At 54.1% G+C, this 17,892-nt stretch overlaps 27 non-coding genes across 27 annotated transcripts; all 27 read right to left on the bottom strand.

The window, feature by feature from the left end:
* Positions 1 to 153: 153 nt before the first annotated feature.
* LOC145275668 (U2 spliceosomal RNA) lies at positions 154 to 354 on the bottom strand. Its single transcript, XR_013867449.1, has one exon. It is a non-coding gene; the product is annotated as a U2 spliceosomal RNA (small nuclear RNA).
* A 357-nt stretch (positions 355 to 711) lies between these two features.
* On the bottom strand, positions 712 to 912 carry LOC145275667 (U2 spliceosomal RNA). Its single transcript, XR_013867448.1, has one exon. It is a non-coding gene; the product is annotated as a U2 spliceosomal RNA (small nuclear RNA).
* Positions 913 to 1,269: 357 nt separating this feature from the next.
* LOC145275666 (U2 spliceosomal RNA) lies at positions 1,270 to 1,470 on the bottom strand. The gene has a single exon (XR_013867447.1). It is a non-coding gene; the product is annotated as a U2 spliceosomal RNA (small nuclear RNA).
* Positions 1,471 to 1,827: 357 nt separating this feature from the next.
* LOC145275663 (U2 spliceosomal RNA) lies at positions 1,828 to 2,028 on the bottom strand. The gene has a single exon (XR_013867445.1). It is a non-coding gene; the product is annotated as a U2 spliceosomal RNA (small nuclear RNA).
* A 357-nt stretch (positions 2,029 to 2,385) lies between these two features.
* LOC145275662 (U2 spliceosomal RNA) lies at positions 2,386 to 2,586 on the bottom strand. The gene has a single exon (XR_013867444.1). It is a non-coding gene; the product is annotated as a U2 spliceosomal RNA (small nuclear RNA).
* Positions 2,587 to 2,943: 357 nt separating this feature from the next.
* LOC145275661 (U2 spliceosomal RNA) lies at positions 2,944 to 3,144 on the bottom strand. The gene has a single exon (XR_013867443.1). It is a non-coding gene; the product is annotated as a U2 spliceosomal RNA (small nuclear RNA).
* Positions 3,145 to 3,501: 357 nt separating this feature from the next.
* On the bottom strand, positions 3,502 to 3,702 carry LOC145275660 (U2 spliceosomal RNA). The gene has a single exon (XR_013867442.1). It is a non-coding gene; the product is annotated as a U2 spliceosomal RNA (small nuclear RNA).
* Positions 3,703 to 4,059: 357 nt separating this feature from the next.
* Positions 4,060 to 4,260, bottom strand: LOC145275659 (U2 spliceosomal RNA). Its single transcript, XR_013867441.1, has one exon. It is a non-coding gene; the product is annotated as a U2 spliceosomal RNA (small nuclear RNA).
* Positions 4,261 to 4,617: 357 nt separating this feature from the next.
* Positions 4,618 to 4,818, bottom strand: LOC145275657 (U2 spliceosomal RNA). Its single transcript, XR_013867439.1, has one exon. It is a non-coding gene; the product is annotated as a U2 spliceosomal RNA (small nuclear RNA).
* Positions 4,819 to 5,175: 357 nt separating this feature from the next.
* LOC145275656 (U2 spliceosomal RNA) lies at positions 5,176 to 5,376 on the bottom strand. The gene has a single exon (XR_013867438.1). It is a non-coding gene; the product is annotated as a U2 spliceosomal RNA (small nuclear RNA).
* A 357-nt stretch (positions 5,377 to 5,733) lies between these two features.
* On the bottom strand, positions 5,734 to 5,934 carry LOC145275655 (U2 spliceosomal RNA). Its single transcript, XR_013867437.1, has one exon. It is a non-coding gene; the product is annotated as a U2 spliceosomal RNA (small nuclear RNA).
* A 357-nt stretch (positions 5,935 to 6,291) lies between these two features.
* LOC145275654 (U2 spliceosomal RNA) lies at positions 6,292 to 6,492 on the bottom strand. Its single transcript, XR_013867436.1, has one exon. It is a non-coding gene; the product is annotated as a U2 spliceosomal RNA (small nuclear RNA).
* A 357-nt stretch (positions 6,493 to 6,849) lies between these two features.
* On the bottom strand, positions 6,850 to 7,050 carry LOC145275652 (U2 spliceosomal RNA). Its single transcript, XR_013867435.1, has one exon. It is a non-coding gene; the product is annotated as a U2 spliceosomal RNA (small nuclear RNA).
* Positions 7,051 to 7,407: 357 nt separating this feature from the next.
* On the bottom strand, positions 7,408 to 7,608 carry LOC145275650 (U2 spliceosomal RNA). The gene has a single exon (XR_013867433.1). It is a non-coding gene; the product is annotated as a U2 spliceosomal RNA (small nuclear RNA).
* A 357-nt stretch (positions 7,609 to 7,965) lies between these two features.
* LOC145275649 (U2 spliceosomal RNA) lies at positions 7,966 to 8,166 on the bottom strand. Its single transcript, XR_013867432.1, has one exon. It is a non-coding gene; the product is annotated as a U2 spliceosomal RNA (small nuclear RNA).
* A 357-nt stretch (positions 8,167 to 8,523) lies between these two features.
* Positions 8,524 to 8,724, bottom strand: LOC145275648 (U2 spliceosomal RNA). Its single transcript, XR_013867431.1, has one exon. It is a non-coding gene; the product is annotated as a U2 spliceosomal RNA (small nuclear RNA).
* Positions 8,725 to 9,081: 357 nt separating this feature from the next.
* Positions 9,082 to 9,282, bottom strand: LOC145275647 (U2 spliceosomal RNA). The gene has a single exon (XR_013867430.1). It is a non-coding gene; the product is annotated as a U2 spliceosomal RNA (small nuclear RNA).
* A 357-nt stretch (positions 9,283 to 9,639) lies between these two features.
* On the bottom strand, positions 9,640 to 9,840 carry LOC145275646 (U2 spliceosomal RNA). The gene has a single exon (XR_013867429.1). It is a non-coding gene; the product is annotated as a U2 spliceosomal RNA (small nuclear RNA).
* Positions 9,841 to 10,197: 357 nt separating this feature from the next.
* LOC145275645 (U2 spliceosomal RNA) lies at positions 10,198 to 10,398 on the bottom strand. Its single transcript, XR_013867428.1, has one exon. It is a non-coding gene; the product is annotated as a U2 spliceosomal RNA (small nuclear RNA).
* Positions 10,399 to 10,755: 357 nt separating this feature from the next.
* Positions 10,756 to 10,956, bottom strand: LOC145275644 (U2 spliceosomal RNA). Its single transcript, XR_013867427.1, has one exon. It is a non-coding gene; the product is annotated as a U2 spliceosomal RNA (small nuclear RNA).
* A 357-nt stretch (positions 10,957 to 11,313) lies between these two features.
* On the bottom strand, positions 11,314 to 11,514 carry LOC145275643 (U2 spliceosomal RNA). Its single transcript, XR_013867426.1, has one exon. It is a non-coding gene; the product is annotated as a U2 spliceosomal RNA (small nuclear RNA).
* Positions 11,515 to 11,871: 357 nt separating this feature from the next.
* Positions 11,872 to 12,072, bottom strand: LOC145275641 (U2 spliceosomal RNA). Its single transcript, XR_013867425.1, has one exon. It is a non-coding gene; the product is annotated as a U2 spliceosomal RNA (small nuclear RNA).
* Positions 12,073 to 12,429: 357 nt separating this feature from the next.
* LOC145275640 (U2 spliceosomal RNA) lies at positions 12,430 to 12,630 on the bottom strand. The gene has a single exon (XR_013867424.1). It is a non-coding gene; the product is annotated as a U2 spliceosomal RNA (small nuclear RNA).
* Positions 12,631 to 12,987: 357 nt separating this feature from the next.
* LOC145275638 (U2 spliceosomal RNA) lies at positions 12,988 to 13,188 on the bottom strand. The gene has a single exon (XR_013867422.1). It is a non-coding gene; the product is annotated as a U2 spliceosomal RNA (small nuclear RNA).
* A 357-nt stretch (positions 13,189 to 13,545) lies between these two features.
* Positions 13,546 to 13,746, bottom strand: LOC145275637 (U2 spliceosomal RNA). Its single transcript, XR_013867421.1, has one exon. It is a non-coding gene; the product is annotated as a U2 spliceosomal RNA (small nuclear RNA).
* Positions 13,747 to 14,103: 357 nt separating this feature from the next.
* On the bottom strand, positions 14,104 to 14,304 carry LOC145275636 (U2 spliceosomal RNA). The gene has a single exon (XR_013867420.1). It is a non-coding gene; the product is annotated as a U2 spliceosomal RNA (small nuclear RNA).
* Positions 14,305 to 14,661: 357 nt separating this feature from the next.
* Positions 14,662 to 14,853, bottom strand: LOC145275528 (U2 spliceosomal RNA). Its single transcript, XR_013867338.1, has one exon. It is a non-coding gene; the product is annotated as a U2 spliceosomal RNA (small nuclear RNA).
* Between the last annotated feature and the right edge of the window lie 3,039 nt (positions 14,854 to 17,892).

Here is a 17,892-nt window from a genome sequence, read left to right as displayed (position 1 = left end):
CGAACCGAAAGCGAACGAAAGCAAAGCCAGCAACAACTAAGTAAAGGGAAGTAAGGACCAACAAAGTCGTTTAGTTTAGTAGTAAGATCAAAGTAGTAGTCAGTCTGTTTTTGGGATTGCGTTTTCTGACTCTTTCCCGAGCGAGCTGGGGTCAGAATCGGGGCTGTTAACTCCTGGAGGCAGTGCAATACCAGGCCAACCCGTGGAGAAGGGGGAGCAAGCTCCTAACCCTTGACCGAGTTCCAAAAATCAGTTTAATATCGTGATCCCTCCATGCGAGGGACCTATCAGATATTAAGCTGATAAGAACAGATACTACACTTTGATCTTAGCCAGAAGAGGCCGAGAAGCGATAAAGGGGCTCCCTCCGGGGCCGGGGTCGTCAGTGGACCGGTCCGGGCGGCAAAGGTTGCGGGCAGAGCGACAACGACCCCCCTACCCCCGGCCCCTCTCTACTAGTGGAAGCGTCGATCGCAGGCAGCGGCCAAGGAGGGCCGCCCGCCCGCCTCCGTCATCCAGCTAATGAGACCAACGAACGGTCCATCCAGCCGAGCGGACCGAACCGAAAGCGAACGAAAGCAAAGCCAGCAACAACTAAGTAAAGGGAAGTAAGGACCAACAAAGTCGTTTAGTTTAGTAGTAAGATCAAAGTAGTAGTCAGTCTGTTTTTGGGATTGCGTTTTCTGACTCTTTCCCGAGCGAGCTGGGGTCAGAATCGGGGCTGTTAACTCCTGGAGGCAGTGCAATACCAGGCCAACCCGTGGAGAAGGGGGAGCAAGCTCCTAACCCTTGACCGAGTTCCAAAAATCAGTTTAATATCGTGATCCCTCCATGCGAGGGACCTATCAGATATTAAGCTGATAAGAACAGATACTACACTTTGATCTTAGCCAGAAGAGGCCGAGAAGCGATAAAGGGGCTCCCTCCGGGGCCGGGGTCGTCAGTGGACCGGTCCGGGCGGCAAAGGTTGCGGGCAGAGCGACAACGACCCCCCTACCCCCGGCCCCTCTCTACTAGTGGAAGCGTCGATCGCAGGCAGCGGCCAAGGAGGGCCGCCCGCCCGCCTCCGTCATCCAGCTAATGAGACCAACGAACGGTCCATCCAGCCGAGCGGACCGAACCGAAAGCGAACGAAAGCAAAGCCAGCAACAACTAAGTAAAGGGAAGTAAGGACCAACAAAGTCGTTTAGTTTAGTAGTAAGATCAAAGTAGTAGTCAGTCTGTTTTTGGGATTGCGTTTTCTGACTCTTTCCCGAGCGAGCTGGGGTCAGAATCGGGGCTGTTAACTCCTGGAGGCAGTGCAATACCAGGCCAACCCGTGGAGAAGGGGGAGCAAGCTCCTAACCCTTGACCGAGTTCCAAAAATCAGTTTAATATCGTGATCCCTCCATGCGAGGGACCTATCAGATATTAAGCTGATAAGAACAGATACTACACTTTGATCTTAGCCAGAAGAGGCCGAGAAGCGATAAAGGGGCTCCCTCCGGGGCCGGGGTCGTCAGTGGACCGGTCCGGGCGGCAAAGGTTGCGGGCAGAGCGACAACGACCCCCCTACCCCCGGCCCCTCTCTACTAGTGGAAGCGTCGATCGCAGGCAGCGGCCAAGGAGGGCCGCCCGCCCGCCTCCGTCATCCAGCTAATGAGACCAACGAACGGTCCATCCAGCCGAGCGGACCGAACCGAAAGCGAACGAAAGCAAAGCCAGCAACAACTAAGTAAAGGGAAGTAAGGACCAACAAAGTCGTTTAGTTTAGTAGTAAGATCAAAGTAGTAGTCAGTCTGTTTTTGGGATTGCGTTTTCTGACTCTTTCCCGAGCGAGCTGGGGTCAGAATCGGGGCTGTTAACTCCTGGAGGCAGTGCAATACCAGGCCAACCCGTGGAGAAGGGGGAGCAAGCTCCTAACCCTTGACCGAGTTCCAAAAATCAGTTTAATATCGTGATCCCTCCATGCGAGGGACCTATCAGATATTAAGCTGATAAGAACAGATACTACACTTTGATCTTAGCCAGAAGAGGCCGAGAAGCGATAAAGGGGCTCCCTCCGGGGCCGGGGTCGTCAGTGGACCGGTCCGGGCGGCAAAGGTTGCGGGCAGAGCGACAACGACCCCCCTACCCCCGGCCCCTCTCTACTAGTGGAAGCGTCGATCGCAGGCAGCGGCCAAGGAGGGCCGCCCGCCCGCCTCCGTCATCCAGCTAATGAGACCAACGAACGGTCCATCCAGCCGAGCGGACCGAACCGAAAGCGAACGAAAGCAAAGCCAGCAACAACTAAGTAAAGGGAAGTAAGGACCAACAAAGTCGTTTAGTTTAGTAGTAAGATCAAAGTAGTAGTCAGTCTGTTTTTGGGATTGCGTTTTCTGACTCTTTCCCGAGCGAGCTGGGGTCAGAATCGGGGCTGTTAACTCCTGGAGGCAGTGCAATACCAGGCCAACCCGTGGAGAAGGGGGAGCAAGCTCCTAACCCTTGACCGAGTTCCAAAAATCAGTTTAATATCGTGATCCCTCCATGCGAGGGACCTATCAGATATTAAGCTGATAAGAACAGATACTACACTTTGATCTTAGCCAGAAGAGGCCGAGAAGCGATAAAGGGGCTCCCTCCGGGGCCGGGGTCGTCAGTGGACCGGTCCGGGCGGCAAAGGTTGCGGGCAGAGCGACAACGACCCCCCTACCCCCGGCCCCTCTCTACTAGTGGAAGCGTCGATCGCAGGCAGCGGCCAAGGAGGGCCGCCCGCCCGCCTCCGTCATCCAGCTAATGAGACCAACGAACGGTCCATCCAGCCGAGCGGACCGAACCGAAAGCGAACGAAAGCAAAGCCAGCAACAACTAAGTAAAGGGAAGTAAGGACCAACAAAGTCGTTTAGTTTAGTAGTAAGATCAAAGTAGTAGTCAGTCTGTTTTTGGGATTGCGTTTTCTGACTCTTTCCCGAGCGAGCTGGGGTCAGAATCGGGGCTGTTAACTCCTGGAGGCAGTGCAATACCAGGCCAACCCGTGGAGAAGGGGGAGCAAGCTCCTAACCCTTGACCGAGTTCCAAAAATCAGTTTAATATCGTGATCCCTCCATGCGAGGGACCTATCAGATATTAAGCTGATAAGAACAGATACTACACTTTGATCTTAGCCAGAAGAGGCCGAGAAGCGATAAAGGGGCTCCCTCCGGGGCCGGGGTCGTCAGTGGACCGGTCCGGGCGGCAAAGGTTGCGGGCAGAGCGACAACGACCCCCCTACCCCCGGCCCCTCTCTACTAGTGGAAGCGTCGATCGCAGGCAGCGGCCAAGGAGGGCCGCCCGCCCGCCTCCGTCATCCAGCTAATGAGACCAACGAACGGTCCATCCAGCCGAGCGGACCGAACCGAAAGCGAACGAAAGCAAAGCCAGCAACAACTAAGTAAAGGGAAGTAAGGACCAACAAAGTCGTTTAGTTTAGTAGTAAGATCAAAGTAGTAGTCAGTCTGTTTTTGGGATTGCGTTTTCTGACTCTTTCCCGAGCGAGCTGGGGTCAGAATCGGGGCTGTTAACTCCTGGAGGCAGTGCAATACCAGGCCAACCCGTGGAGAAGGGGGAGCAAGCTCCTAACCCTTGACCGAGTTCCAAAAATCAGTTTAATATCGTGATCCCTCCATGCGAGGGACCTATCAGATATTAAGCTGATAAGAACAGATACTACACTTTGATCTTAGCCAGAAGAGGCCGAGAAGCGATAAAGGGGCTCCCTCCGGGGCCGGGGTCGTCAGTGGACCGGTCCGGGCGGCAAAGGTTGCGGGCAGAGCGACAACGACCCCCCTACCCCCGGCCCCTCTCTACTAGTGGAAGCGTCGATCGCAGGCAGCGGCCAAGGAGGGCCGCCCGCCCGCCTCCGTCATCCAGCTAATGAGACCAACGAACGGTCCATCCAGCCGAGCGGACCGAACCGAAAGCGAACGAAAGCAAAGCCAGCAACAACTAAGTAAAGGGAAGTAAGGACCAACAAAGTCGTTTAGTTTAGTAGTAAGATCAAAGTAGTAGTCAGTCTGTTTTTGGGATTGCGTTTTCTGACTCTTTCCCGAGCGAGCTGGGGTCAGAATCGGGGCTGTTAACTCCTGGAGGCAGTGCAATACCAGGCCAACCCGTGGAGAAGGGGGAGCAAGCTCCTAACCCTTGACCGAGTTCCAAAAATCAGTTTAATATCGTGATCCCTCCATGCGAGGGACCTATCAGATATTAAGCTGATAAGAACAGATACTACACTTTGATCTTAGCCAGAAGAGGCCGAGAAGCGATAAAGGGGCTCCCTCCGGGGCCGGGGTCGTCAGTGGACCGGTCCGGGCGGCAAAGGTTGCGGGCAGAGCGACAACGACCCCCCTACCCCCGGCCCCTCTCTACTAGTGGAAGCGTCGATCGCAGGCAGCGGCCAAGGAGGGCCGCCCGCCCGCCTCCGTCATCCAGCTAATGAGACCAACGAACGGTCCATCCAGCCGAGCGGACCGAACCGAAAGCGAACGAAAGCAAAGCCAGCAACAACTAAGTAAAGGGAAGTAAGGACCAACAAAGTCGTTTAGTTTAGTAGTAAGATCAAAGTAGTAGTCAGTCTGTTTTTGGGATTGCGTTTTCTGACTCTTTCCCGAGCGAGCTGGGGTCAGAATCGGGGCTGTTAACTCCTGGAGGCAGTGCAATACCAGGCCAACCCGTGGAGAAGGGGGAGCAAGCTCCTAACCCTTGACCGAGTTCCAAAAATCAGTTTAATATCGTGATCCCTCCATGCGAGGGACCTATCAGATATTAAGCTGATAAGAACAGATACTACACTTTGATCTTAGCCAGAAGAGGCCGAGAAGCGATAAAGGGGCTCCCTCCGGGGCCGGGGTCGTCAGTGGACCGGTCCGGGCGGCAAAGGTTGCGGGCAGAGCGACAACGACCCCCCTACCCCCGGCCCCTCTCTACTAGTGGAAGCGTCGATCGCAGGCAGCGGCCAAGGAGGGCCGCCCGCCCGCCTCCGTCATCCAGCTAATGAGACCAACGAACGGTCCATCCAGCCGAGCGGACCGAACCGAAAGCGAACGAAAGCAAAGCCAGCAACAACTAAGTAAAGGGAAGTAAGGACCAACAAAGTCGTTTAGTTTAGTAGTAAGATCAAAGTAGTAGTCAGTCTGTTTTTGGGATTGCGTTTTCTGACTCTTTCCCGAGCGAGCTGGGGTCAGAATCGGGGCTGTTAACTCCTGGAGGCAGTGCAATACCAGGCCAACCCGTGGAGAAGGGGGAGCAAGCTCCTAACCCTTGACCGAGTTCCAAAAATCAGTTTAATATCGTGATCCCTCCATGCGAGGGACCTATCAGATATTAAGCTGATAAGAACAGATACTACACTTTGATCTTAGCCAGAAGAGGCCGAGAAGCGATAAAGGGGCTCCCTCCGGGGCCGGGGTCGTCAGTGGACCGGTCCGGGCGGCAAAGGTTGCGGGCAGAGCGACAACGACCCCCCTACCCCCGGCCCCTCTCTACTAGTGGAAGCGTCGATCGCAGGCAGCGGCCAAGGAGGGCCGCCCGCCCGCCTCCGTCATCCAGCTAATGAGACCAACGAACGGTCCATCCAGCCGAGCGGACCGAACCGAAAGCGAACGAAAGCAAAGCCAGCAACAACTAAGTAAAGGGAAGTAAGGACCAACAAAGTCGTTTAGTTTAGTAGTAAGATCAAAGTAGTAGTCAGTCTGTTTTTGGGATTGCGTTTTCTGACTCTTTCCCGAGCGAGCTGGGGTCAGAATCGGGGCTGTTAACTCCTGGAGGCAGTGCAATACCAGGCCAACCCGTGGAGAAGGGGGAGCAAGCTCCTAACCCTTGACCGAGTTCCAAAAATCAGTTTAATATCGTGATCCCTCCATGCGAGGGACCTATCAGATATTAAGCTGATAAGAACAGATACTACACTTTGATCTTAGCCAGAAGAGGCCGAGAAGCGATAAAGGGGCTCCCTCCGGGGCCGGGGTCGTCAGTGGACCGGTCCGGGCGGCAAAGGTTGCGGGCAGAGCGACAACGACCCCCCTACCCCCGGCCCCTCTCTACTAGTGGAAGCGTCGATCGCAGGCAGCGGCCAAGGAGGGCCGCCCGCCCGCCTCCGTCATCCAGCTAATGAGACCAACGAACGGTCCATCCAGCCGAGCGGACCGAACCGAAAGCGAACGAAAGCAAAGCCAGCAACAACTAAGTAAAGGGAAGTAAGGACCAACAAAGTCGTTTAGTTTAGTAGTAAGATCAAAGTAGTAGTCAGTCTGTTTTTGGGATTGCGTTTTCTGACTCTTTCCCGAGCGAGCTGGGGTCAGAATCGGGGCTGTTAACTCCTGGAGGCAGTGCAATACCAGGCCAACCCGTGGAGAAGGGGGAGCAAGCTCCTAACCCTTGACCGAGTTCCAAAAATCAGTTTAATATCGTGATCCCTCCATGCGAGGGACCTATCAGATATTAAGCTGATAAGAACAGATACTACACTTTGATCTTAGCCAGAAGAGGCCGAGAAGCGATAAAGGGGCTCCCTCCGGGGCCGGGGTCGTCAGTGGACCGGTCCGGGCGGCAAAGGTTGCGGGCAGAGCGACAACGACCCCCCTACCCCCGGCCCCTCTCTACTAGTGGAAGCGTCGATCGCAGGCAGCGGCCAAGGAGGGCCGCCCGCCCGCCTCCGTCATCCAGCTAATGAGACCAACGAACGGTCCATCCAGCCGAGCGGACCGAACCGAAAGCGAACGAAAGCAAAGCCAGCAACAACTAAGTAAAGGGAAGTAAGGACCAACAAAGTCGTTTAGTTTAGTAGTAAGATCAAAGTAGTAGTCAGTCTGTTTTTGGGATTGCGTTTTCTGACTCTTTCCCGAGCGAGCTGGGGTCAGAATCGGGGCTGTTAACTCCTGGAGGCAGTGCAATACCAGGCCAACCCGTGGAGAAGGGGGAGCAAGCTCCTAACCCTTGACCGAGTTCCAAAAATCAGTTTAATATCGTGATCCCTCCATGCGAGGGACCTATCAGATATTAAGCTGATAAGAACAGATACTACACTTTGATCTTAGCCAGAAGAGGCCGAGAAGCGATAAAGGGGCTCCCTCCGGGGCCGGGGTCGTCAGTGGACCGGTCCGGGCGGCAAAGGTTGCGGGCAGAGCGACAACGACCCCCCTACCCCCGGCCCCTCTCTACTAGTGGAAGCGTCGATCGCAGGCAGCGGCCAAGGAGGGCCGCCCGCCCGCCTCCGTCATCCAGCTAATGAGACCAACGAACGGTCCATCCAGCCGAGCGGACCGAACCGAAAGCGAACGAAAGCAAAGCCAGCAACAACTAAGTAAAGGGAAGTAAGGACCAACAAAGTCGTTTAGTTTAGTAGTAAGATCAAAGTAGTAGTCAGTCTGTTTTTGGGATTGCGTTTTCTGACTCTTTCCCGAGCGAGCTGGGGTCAGAATCGGGGCTGTTAACTCCTGGAGGCAGTGCAATACCAGGCCAACCCGTGGAGAAGGGGGAGCAAGCTCCTAACCCTTGACCGAGTTCCAAAAATCAGTTTAATATCGTGATCCCTCCATGCGAGGGACCTATCAGATATTAAGCTGATAAGAACAGATACTACACTTTGATCTTAGCCAGAAGAGGCCGAGAAGCGATAAAGGGGCTCCCTCCGGGGCCGGGGTCGTCAGTGGACCGGTCCGGGCGGCAAAGGTTGCGGGCAGAGCGACAACGACCCCCCTACCCCCGGCCCCTCTCTACTAGTGGAAGCGTCGATCGCAGGCAGCGGCCAAGGAGGGCCGCCCGCCCGCCTCCGTCATCCAGCTAATGAGACCAACGAACGGTCCATCCAGCCGAGCGGACCGAACCGAAAGCGAACGAAAGCAAAGCCAGCAACAACTAAGTAAAGGGAAGTAAGGACCAACAAAGTCGTTTAGTTTAGTAGTAAGATCAAAGTAGTAGTCAGTCTGTTTTTGGGATTGCGTTTTCTGACTCTTTCCCGAGCGAGCTGGGGTCAGAATCGGGGCTGTTAACTCCTGGAGGCAGTGCAATACCAGGCCAACCCGTGGAGAAGGGGGAGCAAGCTCCTAACCCTTGACCGAGTTCCAAAAATCAGTTTAATATCGTGATCCCTCCATGCGAGGGACCTATCAGATATTAAGCTGATAAGAACAGATACTACACTTTGATCTTAGCCAGAAGAGGCCGAGAAGCGATAAAGGGGCTCCCTCCGGGGCCGGGGTCGTCAGTGGACCGGTCCGGGCGGCAAAGGTTGCGGGCAGAGCGACAACGACCCCCCTACCCCCGGCCCCTCTCTACTAGTGGAAGCGTCGATCGCAGGCAGCGGCCAAGGAGGGCCGCCCGCCCGCCTCCGTCATCCAGCTAATGAGACCAACGAACGGTCCATCCAGCCGAGCGGACCGAACCGAAAGCGAACGAAAGCAAAGCCAGCAACAACTAAGTAAAGGGAAGTAAGGACCAACAAAGTCGTTTAGTTTAGTAGTAAGATCAAAGTAGTAGTCAGTCTGTTTTTGGGATTGCGTTTTCTGACTCTTTCCCGAGCGAGCTGGGGTCAGAATCGGGGCTGTTAACTCCTGGAGGCAGTGCAATACCAGGCCAACCCGTGGAGAAGGGGGAGCAAGCTCCTAACCCTTGACCGAGTTCCAAAAATCAGTTTAATATCGTGATCCCTCCATGCGAGGGACCTATCAGATATTAAGCTGATAAGAACAGATACTACACTTTGATCTTAGCCAGAAGAGGCCGAGAAGCGATAAAGGGGCTCCCTCCGGGGCCGGGGTCGTCAGTGGACCGGTCCGGGCGGCAAAGGTTGCGGGCAGAGCGACAACGACCCCCCTACCCCCGGCCCCTCTCTACTAGTGGAAGCGTCGATCGCAGGCAGCGGCCAAGGAGGGCCGCCCGCCCGCCTCCGTCATCCAGCTAATGAGACCAACGAACGGTCCATCCAGCCGAGCGGACCGAACCGAAAGCGAACGAAAGCAAAGCCAGCAACAACTAAGTAAAGGGAAGTAAGGACCAACAAAGTCGTTTAGTTTAGTAGTAAGATCAAAGTAGTAGTCAGTCTGTTTTTGGGATTGCGTTTTCTGACTCTTTCCCGAGCGAGCTGGGGTCAGAATCGGGGCTGTTAACTCCTGGAGGCAGTGCAATACCAGGCCAACCCGTGGAGAAGGGGGAGCAAGCTCCTAACCCTTGACCGAGTTCCAAAAATCAGTTTAATATCGTGATCCCTCCATGCGAGGGACCTATCAGATATTAAGCTGATAAGAACAGATACTACACTTTGATCTTAGCCAGAAGAGGCCGAGAAGCGATAAAGGGGCTCCCTCCGGGGCCGGGGTCGTCAGTGGACCGGTCCGGGCGGCAAAGGTTGCGGGCAGAGCGACAACGACCCCCCTACCCCCGGCCCCTCTCTACTAGTGGAAGCGTCGATCGCAGGCAGCGGCCAAGGAGGGCCGCCCGCCCGCCTCCGTCATCCAGCTAATGAGACCAACGAACGGTCCATCCAGCCGAGCGGACCGAACCGAAAGCGAACGAAAGCAAAGCCAGCAACAACTAAGTAAAGGGAAGTAAGGACCAACAAAGTCGTTTAGTTTAGTAGTAAGATCAAAGTAGTAGTCAGTCTGTTTTTGGGATTGCGTTTTCTGACTCTTTCCCGAGCGAGCTGGGGTCAGAATCGGGGCTGTTAACTCCTGGAGGCAGTGCAATACCAGGCCAACCCGTGGAGAAGGGGGAGCAAGCTCCTAACCCTTGACCGAGTTCCAAAAATCAGTTTAATATCGTGATCCCTCCATGCGAGGGACCTATCAGATATTAAGCTGATAAGAACAGATACTACACTTTGATCTTAGCCAGAAGAGGCCGAGAAGCGATAAAGGGGCTCCCTCCGGGGCCGGGGTCGTCAGTGGACCGGTCCGGGCGGCAAAGGTTGCGGGCAGAGCGACAACGACCCCCCTACCCCCGGCCCCTCTCTACTAGTGGAAGCGTCGATCGCAGGCAGCGGCCAAGGAGGGCCGCCCGCCCGCCTCCGTCATCCAGCTAATGAGACCAACGAACGGTCCATCCAGCCGAGCGGACCGAACCGAAAGCGAACGAAAGCAAAGCCAGCAACAACTAAGTAAAGGGAAGTAAGGACCAACAAAGTCGTTTAGTTTAGTAGTAAGATCAAAGTAGTAGTCAGTCTGTTTTTGGGATTGCGTTTTCTGACTCTTTCCCGAGCGAGCTGGGGTCAGAATCGGGGCTGTTAACTCCTGGAGGCAGTGCAATACCAGGCCAACCCGTGGAGAAGGGGGAGCAAGCTCCTAACCCTTGACCGAGTTCCAAAAATCAGTTTAATATCGTGATCCCTCCATGCGAGGGACCTATCAGATATTAAGCTGATAAGAACAGATACTACACTTTGATCTTAGCCAGAAGAGGCCGAGAAGCGATAAAGGGGCTCCCTCCGGGGCCGGGGTCGTCAGTGGACCGGTCCGGGCGGCAAAGGTTGCGGGCAGAGCGACAACGACCCCCCTACCCCCGGCCCCTCTCTACTAGTGGAAGCGTCGATCGCAGGCAGCGGCCAAGGAGGGCCGCCCGCCCGCCTCCGTCATCCAGCTAATGAGACCAACGAACGGTCCATCCAGCCGAGCGGACCGAACCGAAAGCGAACGAAAGCAAAGCCAGCAACAACTAAGTAAAGGGAAGTAAGGACCAACAAAGTCGTTTAGTTTAGTAGTAAGATCAAAGTAGTAGTCAGTCTGTTTTTGGGATTGCGTTTTCTGACTCTTTCCCGAGCGAGCTGGGGTCAGAATCGGGGCTGTTAACTCCTGGAGGCAGTGCAATACCAGGCCAACCCGTGGAGAAGGGGGAGCAAGCTCCTAACCCTTGACCGAGTTCCAAAAATCAGTTTAATATCGTGATCCCTCCATGCGAGGGACCTATCAGATATTAAGCTGATAAGAACAGATACTACACTTTGATCTTAGCCAGAAGAGGCCGAGAAGCGATAAAGGGGCTCCCTCCGGGGCCGGGGTCGTCAGTGGACCGGTCCGGGCGGCAAAGGTTGCGGGCAGAGCGACAACGACCCCCCTACCCCCGGCCCCTCTCTACTAGTGGAAGCGTCGATCGCAGGCAGCGGCCAAGGAGGGCCGCCCGCCCGCCTCCGTCATCCAGCTAATGAGACCAACGAACGGTCCATCCAGCCGAGCGGACCGAACCGAAAGCGAACGAAAGCAAAGCCAGCAACAACTAAGTAAAGGGAAGTAAGGACCAACAAAGTCGTTTAGTTTAGTAGTAAGATCAAAGTAGTAGTCAGTCTGTTTTTGGGATTGCGTTTTCTGACTCTTTCCCGAGCGAGCTGGGGTCAGAATCGGGGCTGTTAACTCCTGGAGGCAGTGCAATACCAGGCCAACCCGTGGAGAAGGGGGAGCAAGCTCCTAACCCTTGACCGAGTTCCAAAAATCAGTTTAATATCGTGATCCCTCCATGCGAGGGACCTATCAGATATTAAGCTGATAAGAACAGATACTACACTTTGATCTTAGCCAGAAGAGGCCGAGAAGCGATAAAGGGGCTCCCTCCGGGGCCGGGGTCGTCAGTGGACCGGTCCGGGCGGCAAAGGTTGCGGGCAGAGCGACAACGACCCCCCTACCCCCGGCCCCTCTCTACTAGTGGAAGCGTCGATCGCAGGCAGCGGCCAAGGAGGGCCGCCCGCCCGCCTCCGTCATCCAGCTAATGAGACCAACGAACGGTCCATCCAGCCGAGCGGACCGAACCGAAAGCGAACGAAAGCAAAGCCAGCAACAACTAAGTAAAGGGAAGTAAGGACCAACAAAGTCGTTTAGTTTAGTAGTAAGATCAAAGTAGTAGTCAGTCTGTTTTTGGGATTGCGTTTTCTGACTCTTTCCCGAGCGAGCTGGGGTCAGAATCGGGGCTGTTAACTCCTGGAGGCAGTGCAATACCAGGCCAACCCGTGGAGAAGGGGGAGCAAGCTCCTAACCCTTGACCGAGTTCCAAAAATCAGTTTAATATCGTGATCCCTCCATGCGAGGGACCTATCAGATATTAAGCTGATAAGAACAGATACTACACTTTGATCTTAGCCAGAAGAGGCCGAGAAGCGATAAAGGGGCTCCCTCCGGGGCCGGGGTCGTCAGTGGACCGGTCCGGGCGGCAAAGGTTGCGGGCAGAGCGACAACGACCCCCCTACCCCCGGCCCCTCTCTACTAGTGGAAGCGTCGATCGCAGGCAGCGGCCAAGGAGGGCCGCCCGCCCGCCTCCGTCATCCAGCTAATGAGACCAACGAACGGTCCATCCAGCCGAGCGGACCGAACCGAAAGCGAACGAAAGCAAAGCCAGCAACAACTAAGTAAAGGGAAGTAAGGACCAACAAAGTCGTTTAGTTTAGTAGTAAGATCAAAGTAGTAGTCAGTCTGTTTTTGGGATTGCGTTTTCTGACTCTTTCCCGAGCGAGCTGGGGTCAGAATCGGGGCTGTTAACTCCTGGAGGCAGTGCAATACCAGGCCAACCCGTGGAGAAGGGGGAGCAAGCTCCTAACCCTTGACCGAGTTCCAAAAATCAGTTTAATATCGTGATCCCTCCATGCGAGGGACCTATCAGATATTAAGCTGATAAGAACAGATACTACACTTTGATCTTAGCCAGAAGAGGCCGAGAAGCGATAAAGGGGCTCCCTCCGGGGCCGGGGTCGTCAGTGGACCGGTCCGGGCGGCAAAGGTTGCGGGCAGAGCGACAACGACCCCCCTACCCCCGGCCCCTCTCTACTAGTGGAAGCGTCGATCGCAGGCAGCGGCCAAGGAGGGCCGCCCGCCCGCCTCCGTCATCCAGCTAATGAGACCAACGAACGGTCCATCCAGCCGAGCGGACCGAACCGAAAGCGAACGAAAGCAAAGCCAGCAACAACTAAGTAAAGGGAAGTAAGGACCAACAAAGTCGTTTAGTTTAGTAGTAAGATCAAAGTAGTAGTCAGTCTGTTTTTGGGATTGCGTTTTCTGACTCTTTCCCGAGCGAGCTGGGGTCAGAATCGGGGCTGTTAACTCCTGGAGGCAGTGCAATACCAGGCCAACCCGTGGAGAAGGGGGAGCAAGCTCCTAACCCTTGACCGAGTTCCAAAAATCAGTTTAATATCGTGATCCCTCCATGCGAGGGACCTATCAGATATTAAGCTGATAAGAACAGATACTACACTTTGATCTTAGCCAGAAGAGGCCGAGAAGCGATAAAGGGGCTCCCTCCGGGGCCGGGGTCGTCAGTGGACCGGTCCGGGCGGCAAAGGTTGCGGGCAGAGCGACAACGACCCCCCTACCCCCGGCCCCTCTCTACTAGTGGAAGCGTCGATCGCAGGCAGCGGCCAAGGAGGGCCGCCCGCCCGCCTCCGTCATCCAGCTAATGAGACCAACGAACGGTCCATCCAGCCGAGCGGACCGAACCGAAAGCGAACGAAAGCAAAGCCAGCAACAACTAAGTAAAGGGAAGTAAGGACCAACAAAGTCGTTTAGTTTAGTAGTAAGATCAAAGTAGTAGTCAGTCTGTTTTTGGGATTGCGTTTTCTGACTCTTTCCCGAGCGAGCTGGGGTCAGAATCGGGGCTGTTAACTCCTGGAGGCAGTGCAATACCAGGCCAACCCGTGGAGAAGGGGGAGCAAGCTCCTAACCCTTGACCGAGTTCCAAAAATCAGTTTAATATCGTGATCCCTCCATGCGAGGGACCTATCAGATATTAAGCTGATAAGAACAGATACTACACTTTGATCTTAGCCAGAAGAGGCCGAGAAGCGATAAAGGGGCTCCCTCCGGGGCCGGGGTCGTCAGTGGACCGGTCCGGGCGGCAAAGGTTGCGGGCAGAGCGACAACGACCCCCCTACCCCCGGCCCCTCTCTACTAGTGGAAGCGTCGATCGCAGGCAGCGGCCAAGGAGGGCCGCCCGCCCGCCTCCGTCATCCAGCTAATGAGACCAACGAACGGTCCATCCAGCCGAGCGGACCGAACCGAAAGCGAACGAAAGCAAAGCCAGCAACAACTAAGTAAAGGGAAGTAAGGACCAACAAAGTCGTTTAGTTTAGTAGTAAGATCAAAGTAGTAGTCAGTCTGTTTTTGGGATTGCGTTTTCTGACTCTTTCCCGAGCGAGCTGGGGTCAGAATCGGGGCTGTTAACTCCTGGAGGCAGTGCAATACCAGGCCAACCCGTGGAGAAGGGGGAGCAAGCTCCTAACCCTTGACCGAGTTCCAAAAATCAGTTTAATATCGTGATCCCTCCATGCGAGGGACCTATCAGATATTAAGCTGATAAGAACAGATACTACACTTTGATCTTAGCCAGAAGAGGCCGAGAAGCGATAAAGGGGCTCCCTCCGGGGCCGGGGTCGTCAGTGGACCGGTCCGGGCGGCAAAGGTTGCGGGCAGAGCGACAACGACCCCCCTACCCCCGGCCCCTCTCTACTAGTGGAAGCGTCGATCGCAGGCAGCGGCCAAGGAGGGCCGCCCGCCCGCCTCCGTCATCCAGCTAATGAGACCAACGAACGGTCCATCCAGCCGAGCGGACCGAACCGAAAGCGAACGAAAGCAAAGCCAGCAACAACTAAGTAAAGGGAAGTAAGGACCAACAAAGTCGTTTAGTTTAGTAGTAAGATCAAAGTAGTAGTCAGTCTGTTTTTGGGATTGCGTTTTCTGACTCTTTCCCGAGCGAGCTGGGGTCAGAATCGGGGCTGTTAACTCCTGGAGGCAGTGCAATACCAGGCCAACCCGTGGAGAAGGGGGAGCAAGCTCCTAACCCTTGACCGAGTTCCAAAAATCAGTTTAATATCGTGATCCCTCCATGCGAGGGACCTATCAGATATTAAGCTGATAAGAACAGATACTACACTTTGATCTTATTTATATATTTTATTTTCCGTAAAAGTACATACATATTTTCACAAAAATTGAAATTTTATAAAAAACATACAACAATTACAAAAAACAAAATTAGGCACAAGGCCCTATAAGAAATTGGGAGGGGGAGGGTACAGGGTCTTTGTGACTATTTGACATTATTGAAAATGCAGACTTTGGAGTCTTACTCTTGACTGGCAACATTTACCAAAATACCTCATTCACTCTGTGGATCCTAATCTAACTAATAACCCCAGCGTTCAGTGTAAAAATAACATATTTACAATTTGCAACAAAAAACTTGTCTGTGTGTTGTGTGTGCATTTTTTTTTTTTTTTTTTTTTTTTTTTTTTTTTTAAAACAAAAACAAAATAGTGTGTGTGAGTGCATTTGTTAAAAGTTCAAAAAGTTCAAATTCATTAAAATTATGTACAGTTTGTAATTAATTGTAAAAGCACGTGGAGTGGGGCAAGCTAGTCAAAAGAGTTCAATTTAAACATAAAAAATAAAGCCTACTTGGTTTGTTAGTATTGACCCCCCCTACTAATCTAACGTCTAGACCCCCCACTGTTTTCCGGGAAACCGAAAACAAGCAGGGTGATCCCTATATGGGGTTGGGGTGAAGCCTTAATAGGAGAAAAAGAAAAACAACGGGAGGAGGGGTTGATTGGTGACCTCTGAGTACTGGGGGAAAGACCAGGATTACATCCAAAACAAAAAGCAGGTAACGGGGGAGCGGGTGGACTCAGAGGTTCTCTAGCACCGAAAATAATAACAGGGGCGGGATCTCGTTTATACCACCAGTCAAGAGTCTCTTTACTTGATTATGCTAAACTAAGCGGGATGGGTTCCGAAGGACCCAGCACCGCCCGTGCCATGCTTAAGGAGGGAACACGTATTGGAACTTGGCTCCTCGACGGATGCACAGACTAGTGTTGTGCACCCACCTCTTATTAAACTCCGCTCGAGGCAACCTCCTCCAATCGCATCTGATCTTTACTTTAAGCAGATGTTTAAAGTAAACGATCAGATCCCGATCTGGAACAGATATCCCTTCGCGGACCAACTTGAGGCGCGTGATCCATATCACCATGCGCGCCACTGCTAGGATCGCCAGGAAAACCATTCTTTCCTCCCTGGGGAACGGCGGCTCCATGTTGTAAACAAAATATCCTTCGTCGAGTTCGAGCGGGCACTCGGCATCGATGCGGGCCGTTACCCCTTCGACGTATTCCAATAGGGCCTGGATCCGGCTGCAACTAAAAAACGCATGCCCGAGGGTCTCGAGCCTGTGTTCGTCGCAGCGCGGGCACCAGGCGCTTGTATGTTGTTTGTACTTGCTGAATTCGTCGAAGAGGGGCAGTGCTTTTCGGACCAGTCGCCAGGTCAGGGAAAATTCAGAGTTAGTCAAAAAATCCCGACCCGGCGCCCAACTCCATTGAGAGCGGATAACCTCCATCGACCAACCTAACCGCCTACAAAGAGGATCCTTCGCGGTACCCACCACTAACTCCCGATAAAGGCTCTTTCTAGGCTGTTCGAGGACACTGGTCCCCGGCAATGCTCTAAGTGCGGTCCGGCATTCGGCAAAGAACTTGTGCTCCCCCCTCGGTTTACGACGACCTTCTACCGAGGGGTCAGGTTCGAGATTGGGAAACGAGTTCTCAACCACGGGGACCCATGGAGCGTTCTCCTCTAGCGAACGGCTCAGGAAAGCCAATCTCTCAGCGTTTTTATGACACTTGAGACTGGGCTGACCTAGGCCTCCCTCACTCGGACTTTGGACACAGACCTCTCTGCACACATAGTGCTTACCCTCGTCCCACAGCAGTGAGTCGAGGCACTCTTGTAAGCGGGTTAGGCGTTGTGCAGGGAGAGGAAGTACAGACAAACGGTAAAGGATGAGCGGAAAGACGTATGTGGCACACGCCTCCGCCCGACCCTTCAAGGACAATTTCCTTCGAATCCAAGTCTTGACCGACGATTTGACCTTGCCATATACTTCCGACCAGTTTTTCTCCAGCTGAAGTCCCGGTCCAAACCAGACACCGAGAATACGGACCGGTCCATCGGTCCAGCTGAAGATGCCTGGAAGCGAGTTTACCCCGGTCCAGGCTCCCAACCGCAGGCCGACAGACTTGCTGCGGTTGAAGACGGCCCCTGTGACTTTTTCGTATCGAGCGAGCGCCTCGACCACCGCTTGAACGTCCGTGGGGCAAGACACGAACACGGTGACGTCATCGGCGAACGCGGAAACCCTGGCTCGTGTGCCTCCAGGGAGAGCTATTCCGCGCAGGACTGGTGTAGCCGCCTCGTCCCTTAACTTGCGAAGGAGGGGTTCCAACGCCAGGACATACAAAAGAGGCGACAGCGGACAACCCTGACGCACCGACCGGGAGACGGCGAAAGACTCCGACAGCTTACCGTTGATCTGCACCGCTACCGCCGGCCTATCATACAGGACAAAGATCCACTTGCGGAAGTCCGGATTAAATCCGGCAGCCTCTAAAACAGATCCCAGGAACCGATGGTCGACCCTATCGAACGCCTTGGACTGATCCAAACTGATCAGCGCGGCTTCCGTGTCGTCTTCTGTTCCCTCTATGATCGAGCGAATCAAATGAAGATTGTCTTGAATCGATCTCCCCTTCACAGCATAAGTCTGGTCGGGTTCGATCAAGTCAGCGATGACAACCTGCAAACGATTCGCAAGAATCTTTGCCAAAATCTTTAACTCTGTGTTTAGCAGAGTCAAGGGCCTAAAGTCATCAAAGTTTTCCACCCCACCATGCCGTTGACCTTTCCTCAGCAATGTGATCACTCCCTTGGTCACCTGTCCAGGGATGGATCCCTGGGCAAACCAATGGTTGAACATATCCTTCAGAATAGGGACCAACATGGGCGACAGCCTCAAGTAAAATTCGTAGGGCAAACCATCAAGCCCCGGGGACTTGTTGTAGCCGACCTGCTTCAACGCAGTAATGACCTCATGTTCCGTAACAAGACCATCACAGCTAGCCGCTCGAGCCGCCGAGAGGCGGGGCGAGTCAGCCAA

Source organism: Euprymna scolopes, unplaced genomic scaffold (genome assembly GCF_053919585.1).
Source record: "Euprymna scolopes isolate OS-2025 unplaced genomic scaffold, ASM5391958v1 sca7, whole genome shotgun sequence".
Classification (NCBI taxonomy): Eukaryota; Metazoa; Mollusca; class Cephalopoda; order Sepiida; family Sepiolidae; genus Euprymna; species Euprymna scolopes.
Note: the sequence above shows the minus strand (reverse complement) of the source record. Positions and strands in the feature narration are given on the sequence as shown.